The sequence below is a fragment of the Bubalus kerabau genome, chromosome 8 (assembly GCF_029407905.1).
Source record: "Bubalus kerabau isolate K-KA32 ecotype Philippines breed swamp buffalo chromosome 8, PCC_UOA_SB_1v2, whole genome shotgun sequence".
NCBI classification, from domain to species: domain Eukaryota; kingdom Metazoa; phylum Chordata; class Mammalia; order Artiodactyla; family Bovidae; genus Bubalus; species Bubalus kerabau.
The window spans coordinates 60,946,306-60,969,206 of NC_073631.1; the positions used below are offsets into that span (position 1 = coordinate 60,946,306).

The window sequence follows — 22,901 nt, forward strand, 5'->3', positions numbered from 1 at the left end:
AGTAAATGATAAAAATACCATAAAGTAAGTTTAAAGTTGTAGTTTTCTTTTTTTTTTTTTAAGTCTGGGATTTAATCAAGACATTTACTTTCTGTTCATAACTGAAACACTACTAGACACATTTAACAGTCTGTTTCTGCTAACCCAACCAACTGTTGAAAATAATGTGTTTTATGAGGTGTTAGAGGTATTTTAGCCACTCTTGATCTCTTGATTGTCTTAGGTAATAGATCAGCATGGATGAAAGACATTTACAGATCATTTCAAACTGTCTTCTTAGCCGGTACCTATAAATTCCTCCATCACTAAATCACTCATAATGCCTGTTAATAAACAGCAGAAAGTATATGTCTAGTTTAATCTCTTTCCAGTTCTCTATCATGACTTCTGATGGAAATAATAATAATGAGCTGATTATATATAAAACTGACTACTGACTTTTATCATTGGATTATGAAATAAGCTTCCCCCCCACCCCCACCAAAAGGAAGTTATTTGATCTGGTCTAAGCAAATGCTTTACTGGAAAGTTTTCTCACATTGGCAGATGCTATAAAATCAAAGTAAACAGCAGTGAGTACCCAAGTGTTAAATTCAGGGCAGAAGAGCAGTGTTAGATAAACAAGATGAAGGAAGAATCTTAATAATCTCCCAAACTGGTTAATTAACTTAACAATGATTCACCCCAGTTCTTGACTTTTTCCCTAAGAGACTTGTGAGTTTAGTCTTCCTAGTAGTCTTACTTCCTTTTCTTTTCCTTGAAAAAAGGCAATTTATTCTTAGTTTGGCAAAAAGCAAGTGAAAAGAAATTAAATGAATAGCAATTGACATTTAGAACACAAAAATTTGACAAACTGGGTTAGACAAAGTTGATAGTCTAATGAATAGCTACCATGTGGTCTAATGGTCCTTGCTGTCACCTGAGTTCTAGAAGGGACAATTTCAGAGCATTGCCACAATAGTGGTTCTCAAAGATGCCATATTCCCCACATATCAAACTGGTTAGGATAGAGTCTCTTAGCAATTAAGAGAACTGTAAACATCACTGGGAATAGTTTATAGTTCCACATTGCATTGAAATGTTGTGGTCTTTAATAGGTGTGATAATATTGTAAGAGAGATTTGGAAATGTTAGGAAAGAGGGATACTCCTCAGAGAAATAATCTAACCTGTGGTAACTCAGACTTGATTTTTCTTATTCAGCAATGTGAAAGCTGTTATTAACACATTAAATTGTTGATTTTCCCACTACACATATTTCACAAGTATAGTTACTTTGACTCTTTTCTTTTGAGAGTATGAAAACCCCAGTGGGGAATATTAGGAATTTGAGGAGGTAGCAATTAGAAAACTGCCCTGCTTATATAGTTAGAATTCAGTATGATTTTAACTATTATACATTTTATTTAAAACCTAGTCAATATGTGAGTGTAGCTTTCTTCACACATAGCCTTATCTGAAAACATCATTTATTTTCTGAACTCAGTATCATTTCTGATCATTTATTTTCTCCCCTCTGCTCCTCATAGCTTATAGTTCTACAAAGTTGTTCCTAAAAGGTCAATTGATTTTGTATATTGATCTGTTTCAAAACGTGAATGAGCTATACATTGAGGTTTTGGAACACCTGAGTAAAAGGAATTATCTCTGGGAGATGGATATGTGGGAAAGTGAAGCAGAAAAACTAATGAGTTCTGAAACTTCATTTTATATTTCAATATAATAATATATAAAAAAAGAGGAGGAGAAAGAAAAATACTTCCTAAATCCGTTGAGAAGGCAAGAATTACTTTATCAAAAGCAGACAAAGACATTACAAGGAAAGAAAACTACAGACCAATGTCTCTATAAACATAGACACAAAAGTCCTTCTAAAAATATTAGCAGATTGAATTTAGTGCAGTATAAAAAAGGGGTCATATGTTACAACCAAGTGAGGATTATCCCAGGAATGAAATGTTGTATAACTTTCAGCAGTAATCAATGTAAATTTTCATATTAATATAATAAAGGAGCTAAACCAAATGATTATCTGAATCAATGCAGAAAAAGCATTTGACAAAACTCAATATCCATTCAGAATAAAAATTCTGAGAAATCTAAGAATATAAGGGAACTGCCTCATTCTGACACAGGGTATCTGTAAACACCTACTGCAACATCATAGTTAACTATGCTTTCATAAATCATAAAGAATTGCATAATCAAATGCATTATAATTCTTTCTCTCTGAGATAGAAAACAAGGCATGGATATCTTATCTCATCAGTTTTATTGTTTATTAGAGATCCTAGATACTATAAACACTATAAGAAACATAAGAGGCATACAGATTAGTAAGCCTAATGTAAAAAAGTTTTGAAAATAACATAATTATATGTATAGAAAATAGTAAGGAATGTATGAAAACACGACTAGAACTAAGATGTTAGTTTAATAAGGTTAAGGAATATAAGGTCAATATAAAAAATATCTTGTGTTTCTAAATATTAGGAATGAATAATTGGAAATTAAATTTTTAAAATATTAATAGTACTATTTGCAATAGCAACAAACCCATGAGATACTCAGAGATAAATTTAACAGAATATATGCTATGCTAAGTCACTTCAGTCGTGTCCGACTCTGTGCGACCCCAGAGACGGCAGCCCACCAGGCTCCCCCGTCCCTGGGACTCTCCAGGCAAGAACACTGGAGTGGGTTGCCATTTCCTTCTCCAATGCATGAAAGTGAAAAGTGAAAGTGAAGTCACTCAGTCGTGTCCGACTCTTAGTGACCCCAGGGACTGCAGCCTACCAGGCTCCTCCATCCATGGGATTTTCCAGGCAAGAGTACTGGAGTGGGATGCCATTGCCTTCTCCGAACAGAATATATGCAACACTTTGATTCTGAAAACTACAAAATATTTGTCAAATAAAGAAAATCTAGATAAATTTTAAAAATATGCTATATTCTTGGATTGGAAGACTTAATATTGTTAAGATGTCCATAATTTGGTTTACAGATTCAATGTAATCCCAGTCACTTAAATTTTAATATTCATGTTTTGCATTAGCTTTTTCCTGAAACTATTGCCTGTGATATATTTATTCGTAGGTAAATATTGAACCAAAAAATTTTGTGAATGCATACACATGTGTATACACACACAACATTTTATATGTATGCATGCAGTACAGCCAAATAAGATGTGAGCTAAAAAAGAATCCAAATTCATGTCCTAAATTAACTGCATATGCTATCCTTCAATAAAACTTTAGAAATCTTTCAGCAAAAGTTTATTTGACTATGTAGGTATAGGAAGAATATTCAAGCTGGTACATCACAATAGGGAATTAAATATGGTGTCAGAAAAACTTGGGTTTAAATCCTGGTTGGCAATGGTGTTATCTTTTGAAATTTTTCTAGTGTCTTTAATCTTCTAATTTCTCATCTATAAAATGGGAAATGCTTTGTCATCATATTTTGCCTAGAGTTAATGAGATAAAAGCATTTAAGACGTCTGCTACTTCAGTTCAGTTCAGTTCAGTCACTCAGTCGTGTCTGACTCTTTGCAACGCCATGAACTGTAGCACACCAGTCTCCCTGTCCATCACCAACTCCCGGAGTTCACACAAACTCATGTCCATTGAGTTGGTGATGCCATCCAACCATCTCATCCTCTGTCATCCCGTTGTCCTCCTGCCCTCAATCTCTCCCAGCATCAGGGTCTTTTCCAATGAGTCAGCTCTTTGCATCAGGTGGTCAAATTATTGGAGTTTCAGTTTCAACATCAGTCCGTCCAATGAACACCCAGGACTGATCTTTAGGATGAGCTGGTTGGATCTCCTTGCAGTCCAATGAACTTTCAAGAATCTTCTCCAACACTACAGTTCAAAAACTTCTCCAACACTACAGTTCAAAAACAAAAAATCAATTCTTCGGTGCTCAGCTTTCTTTATAGTCCAACTCTCACATCCATACATGACCACTAGAAAAACCATAGCCTTGACTAGATGGACCTTTGTTGGCAAAGTAATGTCTCTGCTTTTGAATATGCTGTCTAGGTTGGTCATAACTTTCCTTCCAAGAAGTAAGCGTCTTTTAATTTCATGGCTGCAATCACCATCTGCAGTGATTTTGGAGCCCCCCAAAATAAAGTCAGCCACTGTTTCCACTGTTTCCCCATCTATTTGCCATGAAGTATTGGGACAGGATGCCATGATCTTAGTTTTCTGAATGTTTAGCTTTAAGCCAACTTTTTCACTCTTTCACTTTCTTCAAGAGGCTCTTTAGTTCTTCGCTTTCTGTCATAAGGGTGGTGTTATCTGCATATCTGAAGTTATTGATATTTCTCCTGGCAATCTTGATTCCAGCTAATTCTTTATTTATTTATTTTTGGTTGCTCTAGGTCTTCTTTGCTGCATACAGGCTTTCTTTGGTTGCAGTGAGAGGGGGCTTCTCATTGAAGTGGCTACTCTTGTTGTGGGGCATTGGCTCTAGGCACACGGGCTTCAGTCATTGAGGCTCGTAGGCTCTAGAGCATGGACTCAGTAGTTGTGGTGCTCAGGCTCAGAAGCTCTACAGCTTGTGGAATCTTCCCGGTACAGGGATTGAACCCATGTACCCTGAATTCACAGGTGGATTTTTATCCACTGTACCACCAGGGAAGTCCAATAGTTTTTATTATCCTTGATAGTGATGGTGACCTGATATTAGAGGCAGTAAACACTATATACTACACATTACATAATATATACCACAATACAGAAAATATCCAATGATCATTACAATTAATTTATTAAAACTACAGTATGGTAGATTAAAGTAGATATATAATAACTTTATCTTAGGAATTTTATATAAGTGTTTGTTATGTTCTTGTTCAAAATAGCCTCAAGATAAAATGTACCACATTTCATAAAACAGATTCCTTGATGATACTATTTCATAATACTTTAGATCTATTAAAAATCACTTGGATCTCTTTTAAAAATATGGTGTAAGGTCTATAAAGTGGATTCAGATGTTTTGCAGATACTTATTTGACATTACAATTCCAGTTTCCCCTAACTTGAACTGGTGAAAAATTATACATACAAAATCAGCACATAGGAGTACTAATATGTTACCCATATTAAACATTTAAAAAAATATATATATTATATAAGTATAGTTGATTTACAGTGTTAATTTCTGCTGTACAGCAAATGATTCACTTATATATAGATTCTTTTTCATATTCTTTTCCATTATGGTTTATCACAGGATATTAAATATAGTTTCCTGTGCTATACAGTAGGGGCTTCTCTGATGGCTCAGTGGTAAAGAATCCGCCTGCCAGTGCAGGAGACATTGGTCCAATCCCTAGGTTGGGATGATCTCTTACCTTGGTAACAAGTCTGTCCTCTATGTCTATGAGTCTCTATCTATTTCATAGATAAGTTCACTTGCATCATAATTTAGATTCCATATATAAGTGATATCATATGGTATTTGTCTTACTCTTTTTGACTAAGTATCGTAATCTCTAGTTGCATCCATGTTGCAGCAGGTGGCATTATTTCGTTCTTTTTTATGACTGAATAGTATTCCATTGCATGTATATACCGAATATGACTTAATGGGATTCTCTGCTCAAAGTCTCTGAAGGCTGTAATTAAAATGTCCTCTGGACTATGCCTTTACCTGAAGGCTTGACTGAGGGAGAATCAAGTTTCGAAGCTCATTCAGGTTTTTTCCTAGAATTCATTTCCCTGTGGCATTAAAATAGAGGCCCCTCCTCCCCCCAAAAAATGAGGCCCCTTGCTTCTTACTATTAATTGGAGGCCCCATTAGGTCAAAGAGGCTGTCCCTACTACAAGGCCCTCTCTGTCAGCAGTTTGCAGCATGGCTGTTTGCTTCTTCAAGGTCCATAGGAGAATCCGTGCATGCCAGTGTGCTAAGACAGAGTCTTAATAACACATAATCATAGATGTGCCATCCTATCACTGTTTCCATATTCTCTTGATTAGAATAAAATCACTTGCACTAAAGAGTAGAGGAGCCATCCTGGGTGGGTGGAGATCATGGAGGTCATCTCAGAATTCTTCCTACCACAGGGAATGAGCCCAATAATGTTTCTTGGTGTAAAAAGCCCAAAGTCCTGATATTCTGGGTCCCATTAAATGGAATATGGGAAAGAACAGGTACTTCAAGAGTCAGATGGGAATGGCACAGGGTCTAGGGTAGAAGCTTTTCTGCAATAGTGGTTGTCTTTTAGTACAAGTGAGAGCGGCTTGGGGAAGCTGAGGTAAAGAGAAGTAACAGGAGGTGGGGCAGCTCTGTGAAAGGGTAAACTCTGTTTCTTCAGTGGGTGCCAATTTTAACAGCTTGATATCATGCCAAGTTAAGGACCACCAAGAATAAGGGCTTTTAAATCCCCTCACCTTTCACTGCCACAGTCTATCTGACACTTTACTGACAGCTGTCAAAGCGCTTCACTCTTCATTGTAAATATAGAAAAAACAATTACCATGCATTAGCATTTACTTAAAACAATATGAATTCAAGGTATTTCTCAAGGTAGCTTAGCTGGACACAAGGCCAAAAACTATCTAAGCATGTGCTGGTGTCTTTCCATACTTCGTTATTTGTAAAAGCCTTTAAATGAATTGTAAACATTCTAGCTTTGCATTAGACAACATGTTATGCCTGGAAAGGTGGCATGAAAAGGTGCGAAGATGAATGCTGGATACACGAAGTGTGTATTAGTTGTGGCTAAAGTTAACTGTATACAATGAAAAATCCATTTGGCTTTCTTCCACTTTTAAGACGTCCAGAACGCTCTCTGTCTTCTGGTGCTGCCATCCTTTTAGCACAACTTTAGGTCCTAATGGCAGGGAGCTGAAATTTCTATGTCAGTTTCTATGGCTGCAAAGCTTCTGATACCAGCCATCAGTTCTGAATTCTAGAAAGGAAGAAAAAGGAAGACAGTCAAGGGTAAGAGAGAGGGTATCCTCTGAAAGCCCCCCTTTTAAAAGCCTTTGTGGACATTAACTTCCATTTTCATCTCCTTGACCAAACTGGTAATGAAGGAGGCTGGGTCACACAGTCTTTACTGGCATATTGCCACAGGAAGAAAGTCAGTGTACTGTAAGAAGGAGAGGAGGCATGCTGGTTTTGCAAGTAGCAGTCTCTGCCACATACTACAAATGCAATCTTGCAGTGGTATCTAAACTGGGGAAAAGATTGCTTATCCATTCATCCATTTATCCTTCACAATTCTGGATTCTAAAGGTAGAATTATAATGAAATAAGATGACTCTTATATTGAGGGGTAACTGCTTTGTAAGTGTCATTAGTAAGGATAATATAACTTATGTTTTATATTGAGACATAACATTAATATCTCAATGACTAAGCCTATTTATTCCACTAAGCAGCAGTTATGGATGATGGATTTCTCTTTGCAGAGAACATATTGTTTTTGTTAGGCACTTTTCTAATACTTTATTTTCAGTGTATTTTGCAAATTATATATTGGCTCTCATAGTCAATGACTATGCTGGAGAGTTTGGATAGAAACTAAATTTCTTCATCTTCCCTGTGCTTAACACCCAGGTCCTGCTGATGACTCCTCAAGGAATTTTACTAATAAATTCCTCATAAGGAAATCACTGATGAATCAAAATATTGAAAGGCAACATCTTTATAACAAATATTTTGACAAAGATTAACATATAGTGACATGTTCATTTGGCAATGGTATTTTAGAACAAAAAAATGTGTAAGCTTTCCAAATCATGAAACAGGAAAGCTTCCATGTTTACACTGTACAAAAACAACATGCTGTGTTTAGCAGTTTCTTTCCAAATAATATTCACAAGTAACAGGTATATTACTCATTTGAGATAAATTCTTAGAAATTCTTTCTGTGTTCAGGTTTAGTTAAAATGCCAAACCATGGAATGGCACTTTAAACCAACAAAATGTTTTGTTAGGGTTCTATTGGAGTTTCCTTTCAACCACTAAATGAGATAAATAAGCCATTTCTTTAAGGTAATGAACATTTTAGCGTAAAGTTAGAGCTTTTTTAGGCTTTCCTGTGTTTGCAATCATGTCATAATCAATGTGATTCAGGTACGGTTGCTCAATCCACTACGAATCCATCTATATCTGCTTTTGTCCCTGATATGCTTCCAAGGATATAAAATATTTGTCACATGTTTAGCTGCAATCAAGATATATCATGTCTAGAACAGTTCTCTGATTTACAGTCAAGCTACCTGTCACAAAGGAATTGAGGTTAATTTGGCATAACTAGTTGGCAGAAAACTTGTACTTGCTTCTGGTTAATTTCATTTCCCCAACTGCTTACCAACCATTTGCATAACAAACTTCAATCACATTTCAACACTTAACACCTTTATGATTATTTCCCAGGCCTCTCATCTCCCCCAGGCTTTATTACTATCTATTGGACTCTCCGCTAGCATTTCAAACATAATACATGCAAAATGGAACTCTTGTTTGTGCCATATCCACCTTCTATCTAATTACCTACAACACTTCCTTTTTTTTTAAGTTAATGACCAAATTACCTTCCTGGTCTCTCTGAATCAAATTCTTGGAGTATCCCTTTTTTGTCCCCTACTTCCAATAAGCTTTCTAATACCTGTTTTATCTGTCTCTTTTCTCTGATCCCAGGGCCATTATCTCAGTGCAGGTACAATTTCCTCTTGCCTGAACTATTAGAATCGACTTCTTGTTGCTCACCCTACCATGAGTCCCTTGTTCCTCTAATCAGCCATACACATAGCTGCCAGATTAATTTTCCTGAAGCACAGCTCATGTCATTCAGTGCTCGCAAACCTCCATGGCTCCCCACTAATAAATAGAATTTAGACTCTTTAGCCTGGCAGTCAGGCCCTAGTCTAGTGACAGCCGTCTTCGCTGACCTTGGGGCTGAGAGAGCCTTCAGAGCGTGTGACATGCCTTGTGTTCTGTGTGCTTGTTCACTTCTTCTCCTACCCCCATCTCTGACCATTCAGCAAGGGACAGTGCAAATGTTCATGAAGCTTTTGCTGTTCCCACTTTTGAAAAGTGTTTTCTTCTTCCTCTGAATGATCCTAACTCTTCCATCTTTCTCCATCATGGCATAGGTCTTCTTCTGAAAGTCACAGCTATATTAGAGTGTTAGCCTAGAGAGACAGAGTGCCCCTTACTAACCTTGGCAGTGTTCAGAGTATATGTCACCATCTGAATACATCATTCATTTTTTGTCTCTGTTTTTCATTCTTAATTAGAAGGCATTGTTCTTAATGGTCTTTCTGAGTTGACTGTCTTCCTTTCATAATTTGGTGGCTTCTGCCTTTCTCTGCGTGCTGCGATTCATGGGGTCGAAAAGAGTCAGACACAACTGAGCGACTGATCTGATCTGATCTGACAGTTAGTCTTGTGAAGTACCCCACATTATAAGCATATCTCTTTCTATCATGTACCACCTGCCAGTCCCTTTCCTCCCCTCCCCACCCCTCACTGTCTTTTAAAAACATTTTTAAGAAATATTTTTCACCTTTGAGATTGTGTATTTTTTATTGAGATGAAATTCACATAATTTGAAATTATTTTAAAGTGAACAACTCTGTGGTATTCAGTTCATGTACAATGCTGTGCAATTGGCATCTCCAGCTAATTCTAAAACATTTTTAAGATATTGAAGGAAATCCCATACCCATTAAGGAATTAATCCCGTCTTTTCCTCTTCTCCAAGCCTCTGGCAATGATCTATTTTCTAGGGTTCACCTGGACATTTCATATAAATGGAACCATACACTGTATGACCTTTTGTGTCTGGCTTCTTTCATTTAGCACAATGTTTTCTAGGTTTATCCATGTTCATGTACCAGCACTTCATTCCTTTTTATAACTGAATAATTTGTTGTATGTCTCTGTGTGTGTGTGTGTATACAACATATATATATATATATATATATATATATATATATATATGTTGTCCATTCAGGTGGTTTGGGAATTGTTTCCACTCTGGACTATTGTGAATAGTGCTGCTATGAGCATTTTTCAAGTCTTTTGGATATATAACGAGAATAGGCATTGCTGGGTCATATAGTGATTCTATATTTAACTTTCTGAGGAACTACTAAACACACACACTCTCTCTTAATCAATGGTGTGTTCAGTCTTGAGTACCTTTCTCATAATGCCTTAAGAATATCTAAGAGATCACATTTTCTCCCCTGTGTCAGAATTTATGTTCTGATTCACAGTTATCAGCCTAAATACTAGACTTTATTTCCCTTCCCCTTGCCCTTCATTCCCTTGACACTTACTAGACTGTCTACCACTGTGGTTCTTTTTTTCTATATCACATCTATTGTTCTCTTTTGTATCTTATTTGATCTGGGTTTAGAACATCTTTATCCAGTGGGCAAGGCTGCCAAACACTTTCTTTCTCATCTCCTTGCAATTTTGCTCTGTCCCTACTAGGAGCCAATGATTCCAAAATTGTAAGTCACTATCCAGAGAAACAAATTCTACTATATTTCTCTTTTTCAGCCAGCTTTTCACTTTTATGTGATTTTTTTCAAAGGCCAGAGCTTGAACTGGAAAAAAAAGCAGCTTAATATCTTATGTATTCCAGAATTTCACAAATCTGTAGGGAGATAGTTTTATATTTTTATTCATCCAGGGCCATTCATCAGAAATAGTGATGTCTGAAGTCTGTTGTATTTGGGATACTCATCCAAGGTAGGAAACATAGCTCCTGGTTGAGATAATAGTCCATCTGTGGACCCTCAAAAAGGAAGCTTCCATAATAAGCAGAGCACCTCCATCTGTGGACCCTCAAAAGGGAAGCTTCATAATGAGCAGAGGACCTCCCACTTGCTAGGGTCTCTATAGCTTCCTTTGCATCATTGCTACTGCTGCTATTCCAGAGGAACGGTTTGACCTTCTCTTACAAGAAACTGATTTCTATCAAGAGTTCCAGGAGCTCAGAAGTTCTACCTTTCTTTCCCTTTGGTGTGAGATTCCTCCTCATTTCAAACTCATGACACTGGTTTGCTTTGCCCACCACCCACAATACATCTTCCTTTCTGGTCCAACTCAACTATTTTTTCCTATTCTCTCTAGGAATTCCCCATTCTAATAAACCAAAAGAAAGAGAGGGCTTCCCTAGGCTCATTCATCAACAAGTATTTCTTGACATGTGCCCTGCAGTCTTCGAGGCACTAGGGATATAGCAGCTAGCCAAACAAAGTCCTTGTTCTCATAGTTTTATAGTCTAGTGAGTGGATGTATCTACAAAACAAAGAAATAAATCTATGATGTGTAGTTTATCAATTACATATGATAATTGATAAGTGCTGTGAAGAAAAGTAGCATAACATAAGGAGAACAAGATGATGCTATTTCAAATATTGAAGTCATAGAAAGCTTTTCTGATAAGGTGACCTTTGAGTCTGCCAGGGGACTGAGGAAATAGTCCTAGTAAAAGATGCTGGTGTCTTGGACTAGAGTGGTTGGGATGGCTGTGATTTTTCTTCTGCTGGGAGCTCACTTGGCATTGCTGCTGCTGCTGCTGCTAAGTCACTTCAGTCGTGTCCAACTCTGTGCGACCCCATAGATGGCAGCCCACCAGACTCCCCCATCCCTGGGATTCTCCAGGCAAAAACACTGGAGTGGGTTGCCATTTCCTTCTCCAATGCATGAAAGTGAAAAGTGAAAGTGAGGTCGCTCAGTCATGTCCGACTCTTAGCAACTCCATGGACTCCTCCATCCATGGGATTTTCCAGGCAAGAGTACTGGAGTGGGGTGCCATTGCCTTCTCCACACTTTGCATTAGAGCACACAAAAACCCCTGCTCTTCTTGAGAAGCAGACCAGTTAGTGTACATCCTGTAGTTCATAAAAGGTGTCTTTAGTTTTCATTCTTCTTTGTCTCAAATGGAACTTCAGTTCTTTTTTTACATGCCCTGTATTCTCTCACAAAAATTGTTACTTTTATATACTTAACCAGTTGATCTCAAACTTGAAACATGGAGAAACATCACCAGTAAGGACTGTTTAAAATGGAAAATTGAATAAGGACCCTGGCAGGGTATTATGCAGATATCTTGGGCTGTATTTTGAGAAAAACTATTTATAGTCGCAATCTCCCTTAAGTCCCAAACTGCTCTTAATAACAAAAGCAATAAATTAGTTACTAAGCACTTTCTGCCTTTCTGATCATCACAACTTTAACAGAATGTATTCTTGGTAATAGGTTAAAAGTTTTGTCCAGGTTCACATGGCCAGTATCAGGCAGGTCTAGCATTCAAACCTACCCTGTCCTACGTCTTGAACTGTATGGGTTCCTCTGTTCTATACTGTTTAATAAATCACTAACTGATCACACTGACATTATCTAATGGAATCTCCTGCCTTTCATAGGAATAAGCAATATTTTAATTTCCTGCTTCTAGCTGTTTTCACACTGGTTAAGATTGCTCAGAATTTTCTTCCTAGAAAGAGCTGTTTATACCCCTAGTGATAATCTATACCAAAAGAAAAATTAAATAACAAATCTTATATAATCATCAAGGTTTGAGACTTTTCTTTAAAAAAAAAGAGTATTTTCAGTTCCTAAAATCAAGTGCAATGATTCTCTTTAATAATCTATAGATAAGAATCTAAAATACTATGTTAAGCTTAGCCCATTTTCAATAACTGAAGTTTTTTAAATTAATTGCAAGAGAAATATAACAAAGAAAATGCCATCAATTTTAATGAAAATTAAAGAAGTGCCATCAATATGGCAGGCTGAATGAATGTTAAATTCCCTCTTTCTATAAACACTTAAAAAGACCAAATATAATACAAAGTTGACCTTGAGGAAAAAAATTGTAGAGAAAACAAAGTGAAGTAAACTCAACACGTGAAGGGGTTGCAGTCTGGGTGGTTACCAAGCTATATATAGGTCCTGTCTTAGTGCAGGAAATGTGGTTTGGGTAAGCTGAGGTGTGTGTGAGAATTGAAACAGAAACCTCTATAGAAGGCCTGGGCCATGAAAGGCCTGCCCTCCACAGGGAAAGGCTAACCAGCAAACATTAGTTGTTTAGTTGTTTCCTAATACTGTGGGTAGTTTGTTCTGTTTCAGGACTACGAATGCCAAACAAAAAACCAATCAACAACAAAAAGCAAAAGAAGGTCCAGGCTGTCACTGTAGAGAGTGTATTTGTTGTTCTTTACTTGCTAAATTGTGTCTGACTCTTTGCCACCCTATGAAGTGCAGCAAACAAGGTTTCCCTGTCCATCACCAACTCCCAAAGCTTGCTCAAACTCATGTCCATTGAGTCGGTGATGCCATCCAACCATCTCATCCTCTGTCACCCTCTTCTCCTCCTGCCTTCAATCTTTCCCAGCATCAGGGTCTTTTCCAATGAGTCAGCTCTTCGCATCAGGTGGCCAAAGTATTGGAGCTTCAGCTTCAACATCATTCCTTCCAATGAGTATTCAGGGTTGATTTCTTTTAGGATAGACTGGTTTGGTCTCCTTGCTGTCCATGGAACAGATTGATATGTATCCTTTTAATCTTTTTTTTTCCTGAAGGAAAAAATATATGTGTTGGGGTTAGGAGAAAAGGGGACAAATGCATAACTTTACAAAAAGACAACTGTGTTCTTCACAGTTTTGTATTTGGCTTTTTACCTTTAACATATTATGAACAGTTTTACTGCCAGTGTAGCTCTATAATTATTTTTAATGGCTATGTATAGAATTTTAGTATTGAGATACATCATAATTCATATAAACTAAGAATGGACTTACCAGAATACATTGGACAGCTTTTCTAATTATTTACCTACATCTTGTGTTTCTTTAATATTCTTCAGCTATGTTTCTTTGATATTCTACAGCTTATTTTTTAACTTACTTTTTAGTGTACCTTCTGTAATAGAGGCTGGACTTGGAAAATATTAGAGATAAGAAATTCATGTTTCATATTAATTTTTTGCTAAGGACATAATAAAGGAGCATTGGTACTAATCGGCTAGTATTGGGTTTTTTCGGCATTTAGGCTGCACAGGATATCAGTTTGTTTGTAAGATTAGGTGTCTGCTTTATTGACATACTATTTTAATTTTGCATTTGCATGGACACAGCTCTGCATGTCTAAAGCAATGATGAGTAGTGTTTATATATTGCTGTGTAACAAGATATACCAAAACCTAGTGGTATAAAACAAACATTTTATTTTGCCCACAATTTTATCCATCAGGAATTCAGAAAAGACTCAGCTAGGTGGTTTGTGTCTGACTCATGTGGCATCAACTAGAGTGGGAAGGGCTGGAGGACCCACTTTGAACATCTTTGCTGAAATGTCTGGTGGCCTCTGTGTTTTTTGTTACCTCCCTCTCTCCTCTCATGTGACATTTCATTCTCCAGGGCCTCTCAGTGTGGTTTGGGCTGCTCACAGCATGGTGATCTCACAGAGTCACAATTCTCATATGACAGATAGTTTCCAAGAAGCATAAGCTGCCAGAGCACTTTAAGTGCTCTGACCAGAATTGATCAAAGCAGTCACAGGTACCCACTCCCAACCAGACGAAGAAATAGACTTCACCTCTTAAAGGGAAAGTGAGGTGGCAAGATGACACTGCAGAAGAGCATTTGGGTTGTGAGGTACTTTTGTGGTCATCTCTGAAAAATATGATGAGCCATAGGTAGTTTGTTTATATAAAGTAGTAATTAGATTCCTTTATGTATACAACTTTGGGTGTTTTGCCAAGAAGTAAAAGCTCAAAAGTTTATTTTTAAAGATATATTTCTATGCTTGATAAAAGATCTATATTTTAAAGTAATCAATGTTATGAAATGCACTTCATGGTAAAATCAGTAAACAGACTCATGTTGTCAGCCATACGTAGTTAGTGGTTCTTTCCTAAACTGGCCTTGCCTAGGGGAATGTGGTTATTTTAGACATTCTATTATTTGTTTATGAACAAAGTATTTGTTGAGTGCCCATTATGGATAAAATGTTAAAGAGTAATTTAAGGAATGAAAAGATATATTAGACACAGGTTCTGCCTTAGAAGACCATGTAGTCTTCATCTAGAGAAGATAAAGGCATACTGCTACTGCTGCTACTGCTAAGTCGCTTCAGTTGTGTCCGACTCTGTGCAACCCCAGAGAGGGAAGCACACCAGGCTCCCCCGTCCCTGGGATTCTCCAGGCAAGAACACTGGAGTGAGTTGCAGTTTCCTTCTCCAATGCATGAAAGTGAAAAGTGAAAGTGAAGTCACTCAGTTGTGTCCGACTCTTAGCAACCCCATGGACTACAGCCTACCAGGCTCCTCCATCCATGGGATATTCCAGGCAAGAGTGCTGGAGTGGGGTGCCATTGCCTTCTCTGAAAGGCATACTATATAATTATAAATAAGGTAATGAAAGCTGAGGACCGAAGAATTGATGCTTTTGAACTGTGGTGTTGGAGAAGACTCTTGAGAGTCCCTTGGACGGCAAGGAGATGCAACCAGTCCACCCTAAAGGAGATCAGTCCTGGGTGTTCATTGGAAGGACTGATGCTGAAGCTGAAACTCCAATACTTTGGCCACCTCATGGGAAGAGTTGACTCATTGGAAAAGACCCTGATGCTGGGAGGGATTGGGGGTAGGAGGAGAAGGGGACAAGAGAGGTTGAGATGGCTAGATGGCATCACCGACTCAATGGACATGAGTCTGAGTGAACTCTGGGAGTTGGTGATGGACAGGGATGCCTGGCGTGCTGTGATTCATGGGGTTGCAAAGAGTCAGACACGACTGAGCGACTGAACTGAATGAGAGAGACATATATGGAACTGAGAGTGGAAGAGAGTTTTTCTAAAAATCTGTAAGGAAATGTTGCTAGAAGTCAAGAGCTGGGTAGAATGAGAACATGGAGGTGATGATGAAGATACTGAGAGGAGGCAAGAGTACAGGCATAGGTGCAGACGAACCAAGCAATAGTTGTGACCATTTCAGTTTGGTTATAATTTAGGGCAGGAGTTCTCAAGCTCTGATGGACACTAAAGTCACCCTGAAGAACTCATTTGGAGCTTGTATGAGGTACATGGTAAAGGAAGAGTGAGAGAAAAGAATGGAGATGTAGGTAAGTGGGCCTATTATTGTCTTGAATGCTATGCTGTACTTCTCTTATTTATATGAGGAGGCAGTGAAGAACCACTGAAGTGTGATAATCCTGGGAATTACCTGATGGAAGCCAAGCTTTAGAAAAGCAATCTGGTACCAGTATGGATGGCAGTTGGAATAAAACAAGGTTGGAACTGGGGAGTTTGGGATAGAGGTTGCTGTGTTTATTCAGGAAACAGGAAATCAGAACCTGTCCCAGGATGACAGTGGTGAGAATAGGAAGGAGCAGAGGGACTCAAGCGAGGAAGAATCTGGCAACGAATTTGATAAGACAGTGGTGAGGCAAAGTCAGACATCTAATTATGGCTTCAAGATTATAGTTAAGACTGGGCAATAAGGAGATGACCAAATCAAGAACCCAGGGTAAGGCGCTCACTTGAGGGGACTGCTGATGAGCTGATATGTTGTGTACATCGTGTTTGCCTAATGAGGAGGACTCCCTGTTTGGGGGAGATTCAGGTCTGGAGGTCAGGAGAGAGGCTAAGGCTAGAAATAGGGATTTGAGGATTATTGACAGAGTGGTGGGGACTGAAGATATGGCAATGAATGATCTTACCAAGGGAATACTTATACAGACAGAAGATATAACTCCAGAGGATACCTATATGCAGGAAATCAGGATGATGACAAGCCAGCAAAACTGGAGTACATATAGAGCACTAGGAAGAGAAGGAATCACTGGGGGTGGCTTTTAGCCAGGAGTGATCAGCAGGGCTGAAAATTACAGAGGACGATGGAGACTGAAGACAGGCCACTGATGTTTAAGTTCACTATTCCACAGAATTGTGTAAACAGAAGTCAGCAAAGGTTAAGGGATGAGTCAATGGTCAGAAACTGGTATCATTTATAGTGCAGCATTATTTTGCTAAGAAAATGCTTGCTCCCTGGGGACCTTCATTCAGCTGGTATTGAAGAGCTGGGAGAAAATCAAGAAAATATTGCTCATTTACCTAAGAGCAATTCTCTGTGATCTGTCACACATGTAATTTAAAGCAACAACAGAGCCCTCTGTTCCTCTTTTGTTCATTACTGCAAATGCCTGTACCAGCGCCAGAGGTCTCTTAGGGATGTTACCTTAATCCAGAGGATTTTGATTTTATTGAGCTCATCTCAGTGTATAGAAAAGCTCCTACAAAGTTTAGCCCTGTATCAAAAAAAAAAAAAAATGAAGCATAACAGCAACCATGTTTTATTGCTATTGTTGATGGAGCTCCTAAGAAGTAACTTTATTGGGACAAGAATTCTTGCAATCATTTTTGAACTTATAAACCAATATCATAAACTAACTAAATAGCATTTTTCTCAAAGGCATAACCTATATTTGGACACTACTCACGGTTAACAGTGGGATGCAATATAATGTAGCTATTACAAACTTCATTTTCTTCTCTTTTGTCATCATTTTATTATATACTTCAGGCTTCCTCTGCACTTGATTTACCATGGGGCTAGCATAGTAGTTAGTATGTAACAGGCTCTGTTAGACCTGTGTACTTCCCGCCCTTTCATTCTTATGGCAACCTTGCAAGGTGGATTATTTTTGCTCCCATTTTGACAATGGAAAAAGTAATGCTGAAAGAAATGGAGTACTTACCAAAGATGAACAGCTATTGATTTTTCCAGTCTGGATCCCACCCCGTGGGATTTCTTGACTCCAAAGCTTCTGCTCTCAGCACTCTGCTACTGATGTTCACTCTACTCCTTTTCCGTGGACCATCCAGGTATCATGTTACACCAGCAACATGGACAGTGTGCTATTGATGCTGAATCATCAGGATTTTTTATGATTAGAGAGGATCTTTTTTGACTCTTGTCTTTCACAGGTTTGTTTGGGTTGAGATATCCCTTCCATCTCCTTAAGTTAAAAATTCTTTTTAAAGTAATGAAGCAGTTGGCTTTTCCGGTTTAAGACATGGAAAAGCCAGCCAAGGGCAGGGAGGGAATATTAAAAGGACAGGGAAAGCTAATTGGAACTGTTGCTATCAGCACTGAATGTGTGACAGGCTAAATAAGGCCAGGATCTTCATGAGAAGACTTTATCCAGAGGCAGGGCAAGCTCTACTCCCAGTGTTTTATGTACTCCACCTACTTTGGTAATGATTGATGACACTTTCCTGACACTGACAAGGTGGCACAGAGCAGCCGTGAAGACAGAGCGCCCAATATGTGCAAACCATCATTATTGGCCAAATCTCTGTTCCTCACCCCGAGGCAGCAAATATTTCCACCTAGCTCTGGGGCCACAAGGGCTAAGCGCAGTCTCTCCTTAGGCTTAAGTCCTGACAACTTAACATAAATCTATGAATTTATTAATATAAAGCATCTAGAGTTTTAACAGTGCATATCAGCCTATTGCACTGTCAACATTAACATATAAGACAACAAAATTGTTTGGTACAACATTAAGAGGATTCATAAATTAGACAATGTTCAATTATCTGAGTCAGTGGAGTAAAGTTATGTATAATGCATAGTTCCAGATCAAAGATAATTTGTAATTTTGCACTGGAAAAATAAATTTGCCCTTATTAAATTTCCTTAGGCCACTATTGAAATTATCCACCTTTCCAAGGTACATACACACACACACATACACACACACACAGCTAATATAGAGAAAGGAGATATGACTTAGAATCATTCATGCTAACTGAGCAAATAGTTTGGAATATAAATATTTTCTGTAAATAATCCACACATAGTCCATAGTTAGCTCTTGGGGATTCCTTTTGTTTCTTAGTAGTCCAGCCAGTATTTGTCTTATTGCTACTACACCATCTTTGACATGGATTATCTATCATTATACAAACTTCAACTTTAAATATTGTCTGTTATTTAGATAATAACTGTGCATATTAAAAATCAAAAGACTAAATGTTGTTTACTCTTACCCTGATTTCAATATACTGCAATTGCTGTCTCACACAGCATCCCAGCTCCTGGCATTGTGTTAGCATGTTTATTGATTGAATGTTGAGTAGTCCTCAAGAGATTTCTCTGAATTAACTACTGTAATCAAAGTACAAAAGCCAGACAACTATTATTTGTAGACGCTCAAAACAACCAAAAAATCATAGCAGCAATACAAAGCATACAAAGCTGAGATGACTCCATTAATTTAATTCTCCCTAATGCACAAAATAATTAGGACTATATATTCAGGACTTAATATTAGAATTGATGATGGGCCAATATGTTTCCCCCTCCCAAATTTATTGAGTAATACATGACAAATATACAATTATAGTGCACAATGGAATGGTTTGATATGCATAAATACTGCGGAATGTTTAGCAAGACCAAGATAATTAACACACCCATCACATCACATAGTTAACTTTTTCTTTGTGTGTCTGCTTTTCACATGATCATAGTATCATCATTTCTTTGTTGATTCAAACTATACTAGCGAGATGTCTTCTCAAGAAGGCAACAAGATTCTTTAATAAAAGTAGGACAAAGATCTATTCAATAAATTTTTGTTTTTTATTCACTTAGGAGTGAACCTGATTAAAAGTAAATAAATAGATCATAATATTTAAACTAAAAGATTTATTATTATTCCTCATAAACAGTATTATTTCTCATAAATAATACAGCCATTTAAGTAGCATTTTTAGTTCACACAGTCTGAAACGCATTTAAAACTCAGCTAAAATTCTTAGAAAGCATTTTACTTACCTTCTGAAAACAAAATGTTTAAAAGTAACAAAACATTTCTTTCCATTAGAGGATATAGTTTGATCAACCCACTGATCTGTTATTATATTACATATTTGTTCCATATGAGTCATTACATATATACAAATGTATAACTATACCAGGTGAATATCATTTTTAGAATTTTAATAGTTTGGTTTCCGCCCCCCCCCCCCAACCCGGATCTTTATATGTTCTCTAGGCTCAGTCAAAAAAAAAAAAAAAAAAACCCAAAAAACTGGTAACTATAGTTTTAAAGGTGATTTACAAGTATTTCCTCCCTTAATCTTTGCTTTTTTCTCAATGCTCACCCTTTTACAAGCTGAGAACAATATGTCTCTACTTGTGCAAAAGTTTCACAAGCTCTAGTCTGGAGGTGGATGTGTTACTGCTCGAGAAAATGTATTGATTCTTGCATGTAGCTGACAACCTCCAAACATTACCTTTGAAATGCAATGCCCCCCTGGGCTGTGTCCTTAGCAGTCTTTCTTCTTCTCTAGGTGAGCACATTAATTCCCAGGGTACAACTGGGTGAGTCCTGAATGTCTAAGTTCTACTTCCTACCCTTGCCTAAACTTTTGCACAGAATTTTCAGTTGCACTTGGGTTGTCTTCCCATGATATTCAATAGAATCCTCAGATTGGTAATCCAAAACAATTTGTTATTTCCCATATCTGCTCCTTCTACTGTGATCTATTATTGTTAATAGCATTACCGTCTTTCGAGCAGGTGAGAAATGAGCCATGTCCAAATCCTGTTCTTTTCTCAGCTCCCAGGTCTAACCAGTTGCTAAGCTATAACCAGTCTAAATCCACATGCTCTTGGGTTTCATTTATTTAATCAATCAACATTTTTTGAGCTTCTTTCTACTTTCATGCCATGGGTTTATCAATAGAATATGAGACAATACCTGCTTCAGGAAGTTCATACCACATAAAATACAAAGAGTTAAACATACACCCCCCCCCGCCCCCGCCGCCCCGTATAGGGTGGTAATCACTAGTTATCATAATAAGTCTGGACTGTGGAGACTGGGCAGAGGACCTGGAGGCCTTCCAGGAGAAAGTAACATGTAAGCTGTGTCTGGAAGGATGAAGAGGAGTTTTCCAGGTAAAGGGTGAAACAGAGCCTTTCAGGAGGCAGAAGCAGCAGTCTGTGCAGCTGTGCGGAGGTGTGAGTCTGATTCTAGCACAAGTTGAGGAGCAGGGAGCCAGGTCCACCATGCTAGGAAATGTGGATTTCATTTCCAAAGGTTCCTTTCTCTCCATTTCTCTTACCCACAATCATATCTCTCGGTAGCACCATCGTAAAAATCTCCTGACCGTTCTCTTGCTTTCCACACTCTTTTCTTTTCTTTCTTCAGATTGTGGTCAGAGGTGGCCACCCCTATTACTCCTATTGATCCTTCAATGGCCTGTGTTACTCACCAGGTCACTTTCATTCCCTGCAACCTGCACTTGTGCCAAACATATCCTGTGGATCAAGTTTGTGCCAACCATCTTCCCCTCTGAATCATAAACTCCTCAAGTTCAGATTTATGGGTTATATATCTTAGTACATTTAGAACACCATGGCCTGTACTTTGCACACAGTAGGCTTTTACCTATAAGTCCTATGGAGTTAAGTGTTAAGTCACTCAGTCATATCTGACTCTTTGTAACCCCATGGACAGTATCCCACCAGGCTCCTCTGTTCATGGGATTCTCTAGGCCAGAATACTGGAGTGGGTAGCCATTCCTTTCTGCAGGGGATCTTTCTGACCCAGGGATGGAACCCAGGTCTCCTACATTGCAGGCAGATTCTTTACTATCTGAGCCACCAGGGAAACCCCTGAGTGGGAATATCTTTTAGAGTCTTCCCCTATTTCTTCATTTTGCAGGCTCTTTCATGCATGTGGACATAACTGCATGGCTGTAGTAAGCACTGCATTCCTGTCACTGCCAGCAAGCGTTCCTTACAGCCCAGTGACTTGTAACGTGCCCTGCTGTTACAAATCAGTAACAGCTCCCAAACAGAGTGGTGTGGATGTGTACAAACTTTAATGTGCAATGTTTGGTGGTTTTTTTCCTTCCCTGAACAAAATGAAAGGCCTCACTTTTCCCTGGGGTAAAAGCGGGTTCAGAAAGCAGAGCCCTATGCCAAACATTACGATTTCCAGGGCTCTACACTTTGTATCACCGACAGGTATGGTGAAAACGACTTTGAACCAGGAGCCAGTGCTCATCCGAACTCAAACTGAGCTAGGCAGCTTTTCTGAGCCTAAATTTCCTCACCTGAGGGACTGGGGATGAGACTTAATTTCTAATATCCTTATAAAAATTATTTTTGTACATGTATCTTTATGGCAGTGTATCAATCAGGTATCTTGGTTGCAAATAACACAAACTCATCTTGACTAATTTAGGTAGAAAAGACGTCATTGGAAGGGTATTGATATTTGATATCACTGAATGAATGGGATGGAAAGAAGGCTTGTGAATTAGTAACATAGGAAGCCCTTATGTCACACATAGGAGCAGGATGATAGGTTCAGCAACTGGCATCACTGGACACTTCCTGGCAGTCTTGTCTCTGCCAGAAATCTACTATTCCTGTGTCTTTGCTTAACTCACTCCACACTCATAGTCCTGGATGTGAGTATCTGAATGATTGAGCCCTGTTCAGGTGCCTTCCCTTACCCACTGGCAGTGGAAAGGAGGAACATCTGGACCACCCAACTTGGGGAGTAGGCAGTGGATGATGCATTGCTTCTAAGACTGATACAGACACACAAAGGTGCTTAAGATGGGTGGTTGCCTATGCATACCATGCCCACACCTATAATGGTCTCACTGATCATTAAGATCCTACTTCACTATGTGTACCTTTAACACTTCAAATACCTGGCAGATATTTCTCCTAGAAAAGCCAGTTTTGCTATGGTTTAGGCCATTCTCTCAGTTATCTTTTATCATACTGTGTACTTTATTTTTCCTTGTCAACCCAATTCTTTAGATTTTGGTAAGCTTAAATTTAAGAACAGTAGTTATAGCTCTGACCACTAAGATATTGTT

The 22,901-nt window shown here is 38.2% G+C and overlaps 1 protein-coding gene and 1 long non-coding RNA gene across 7 annotated transcripts in view; one reads left to right on the forward strand and one right to left on the reverse strand.

Moving 5' to 3' along the window:
* The window catches only part of IMMP2L (inner mitochondrial membrane peptidase subunit 2), a 984,232-nt gene that overhangs the window by 944,507 nt on the left and 16,824 nt on the right, over positions 1–22,901 (forward strand). The window lies entirely within an intron of this gene.
* LOC129659203 (uncharacterized) lies at positions 13,456–19,409 on the reverse strand. The gene is made up of 3 exons (XR_008717889.1): positions 19,041–19,409; positions 17,744–17,912; positions 13,456–13,564 (listed from the first exon to the last, which is right to left on the reverse strand). It is a non-coding gene; the product is annotated as an uncharacterized LOC129659203 (long non-coding RNA).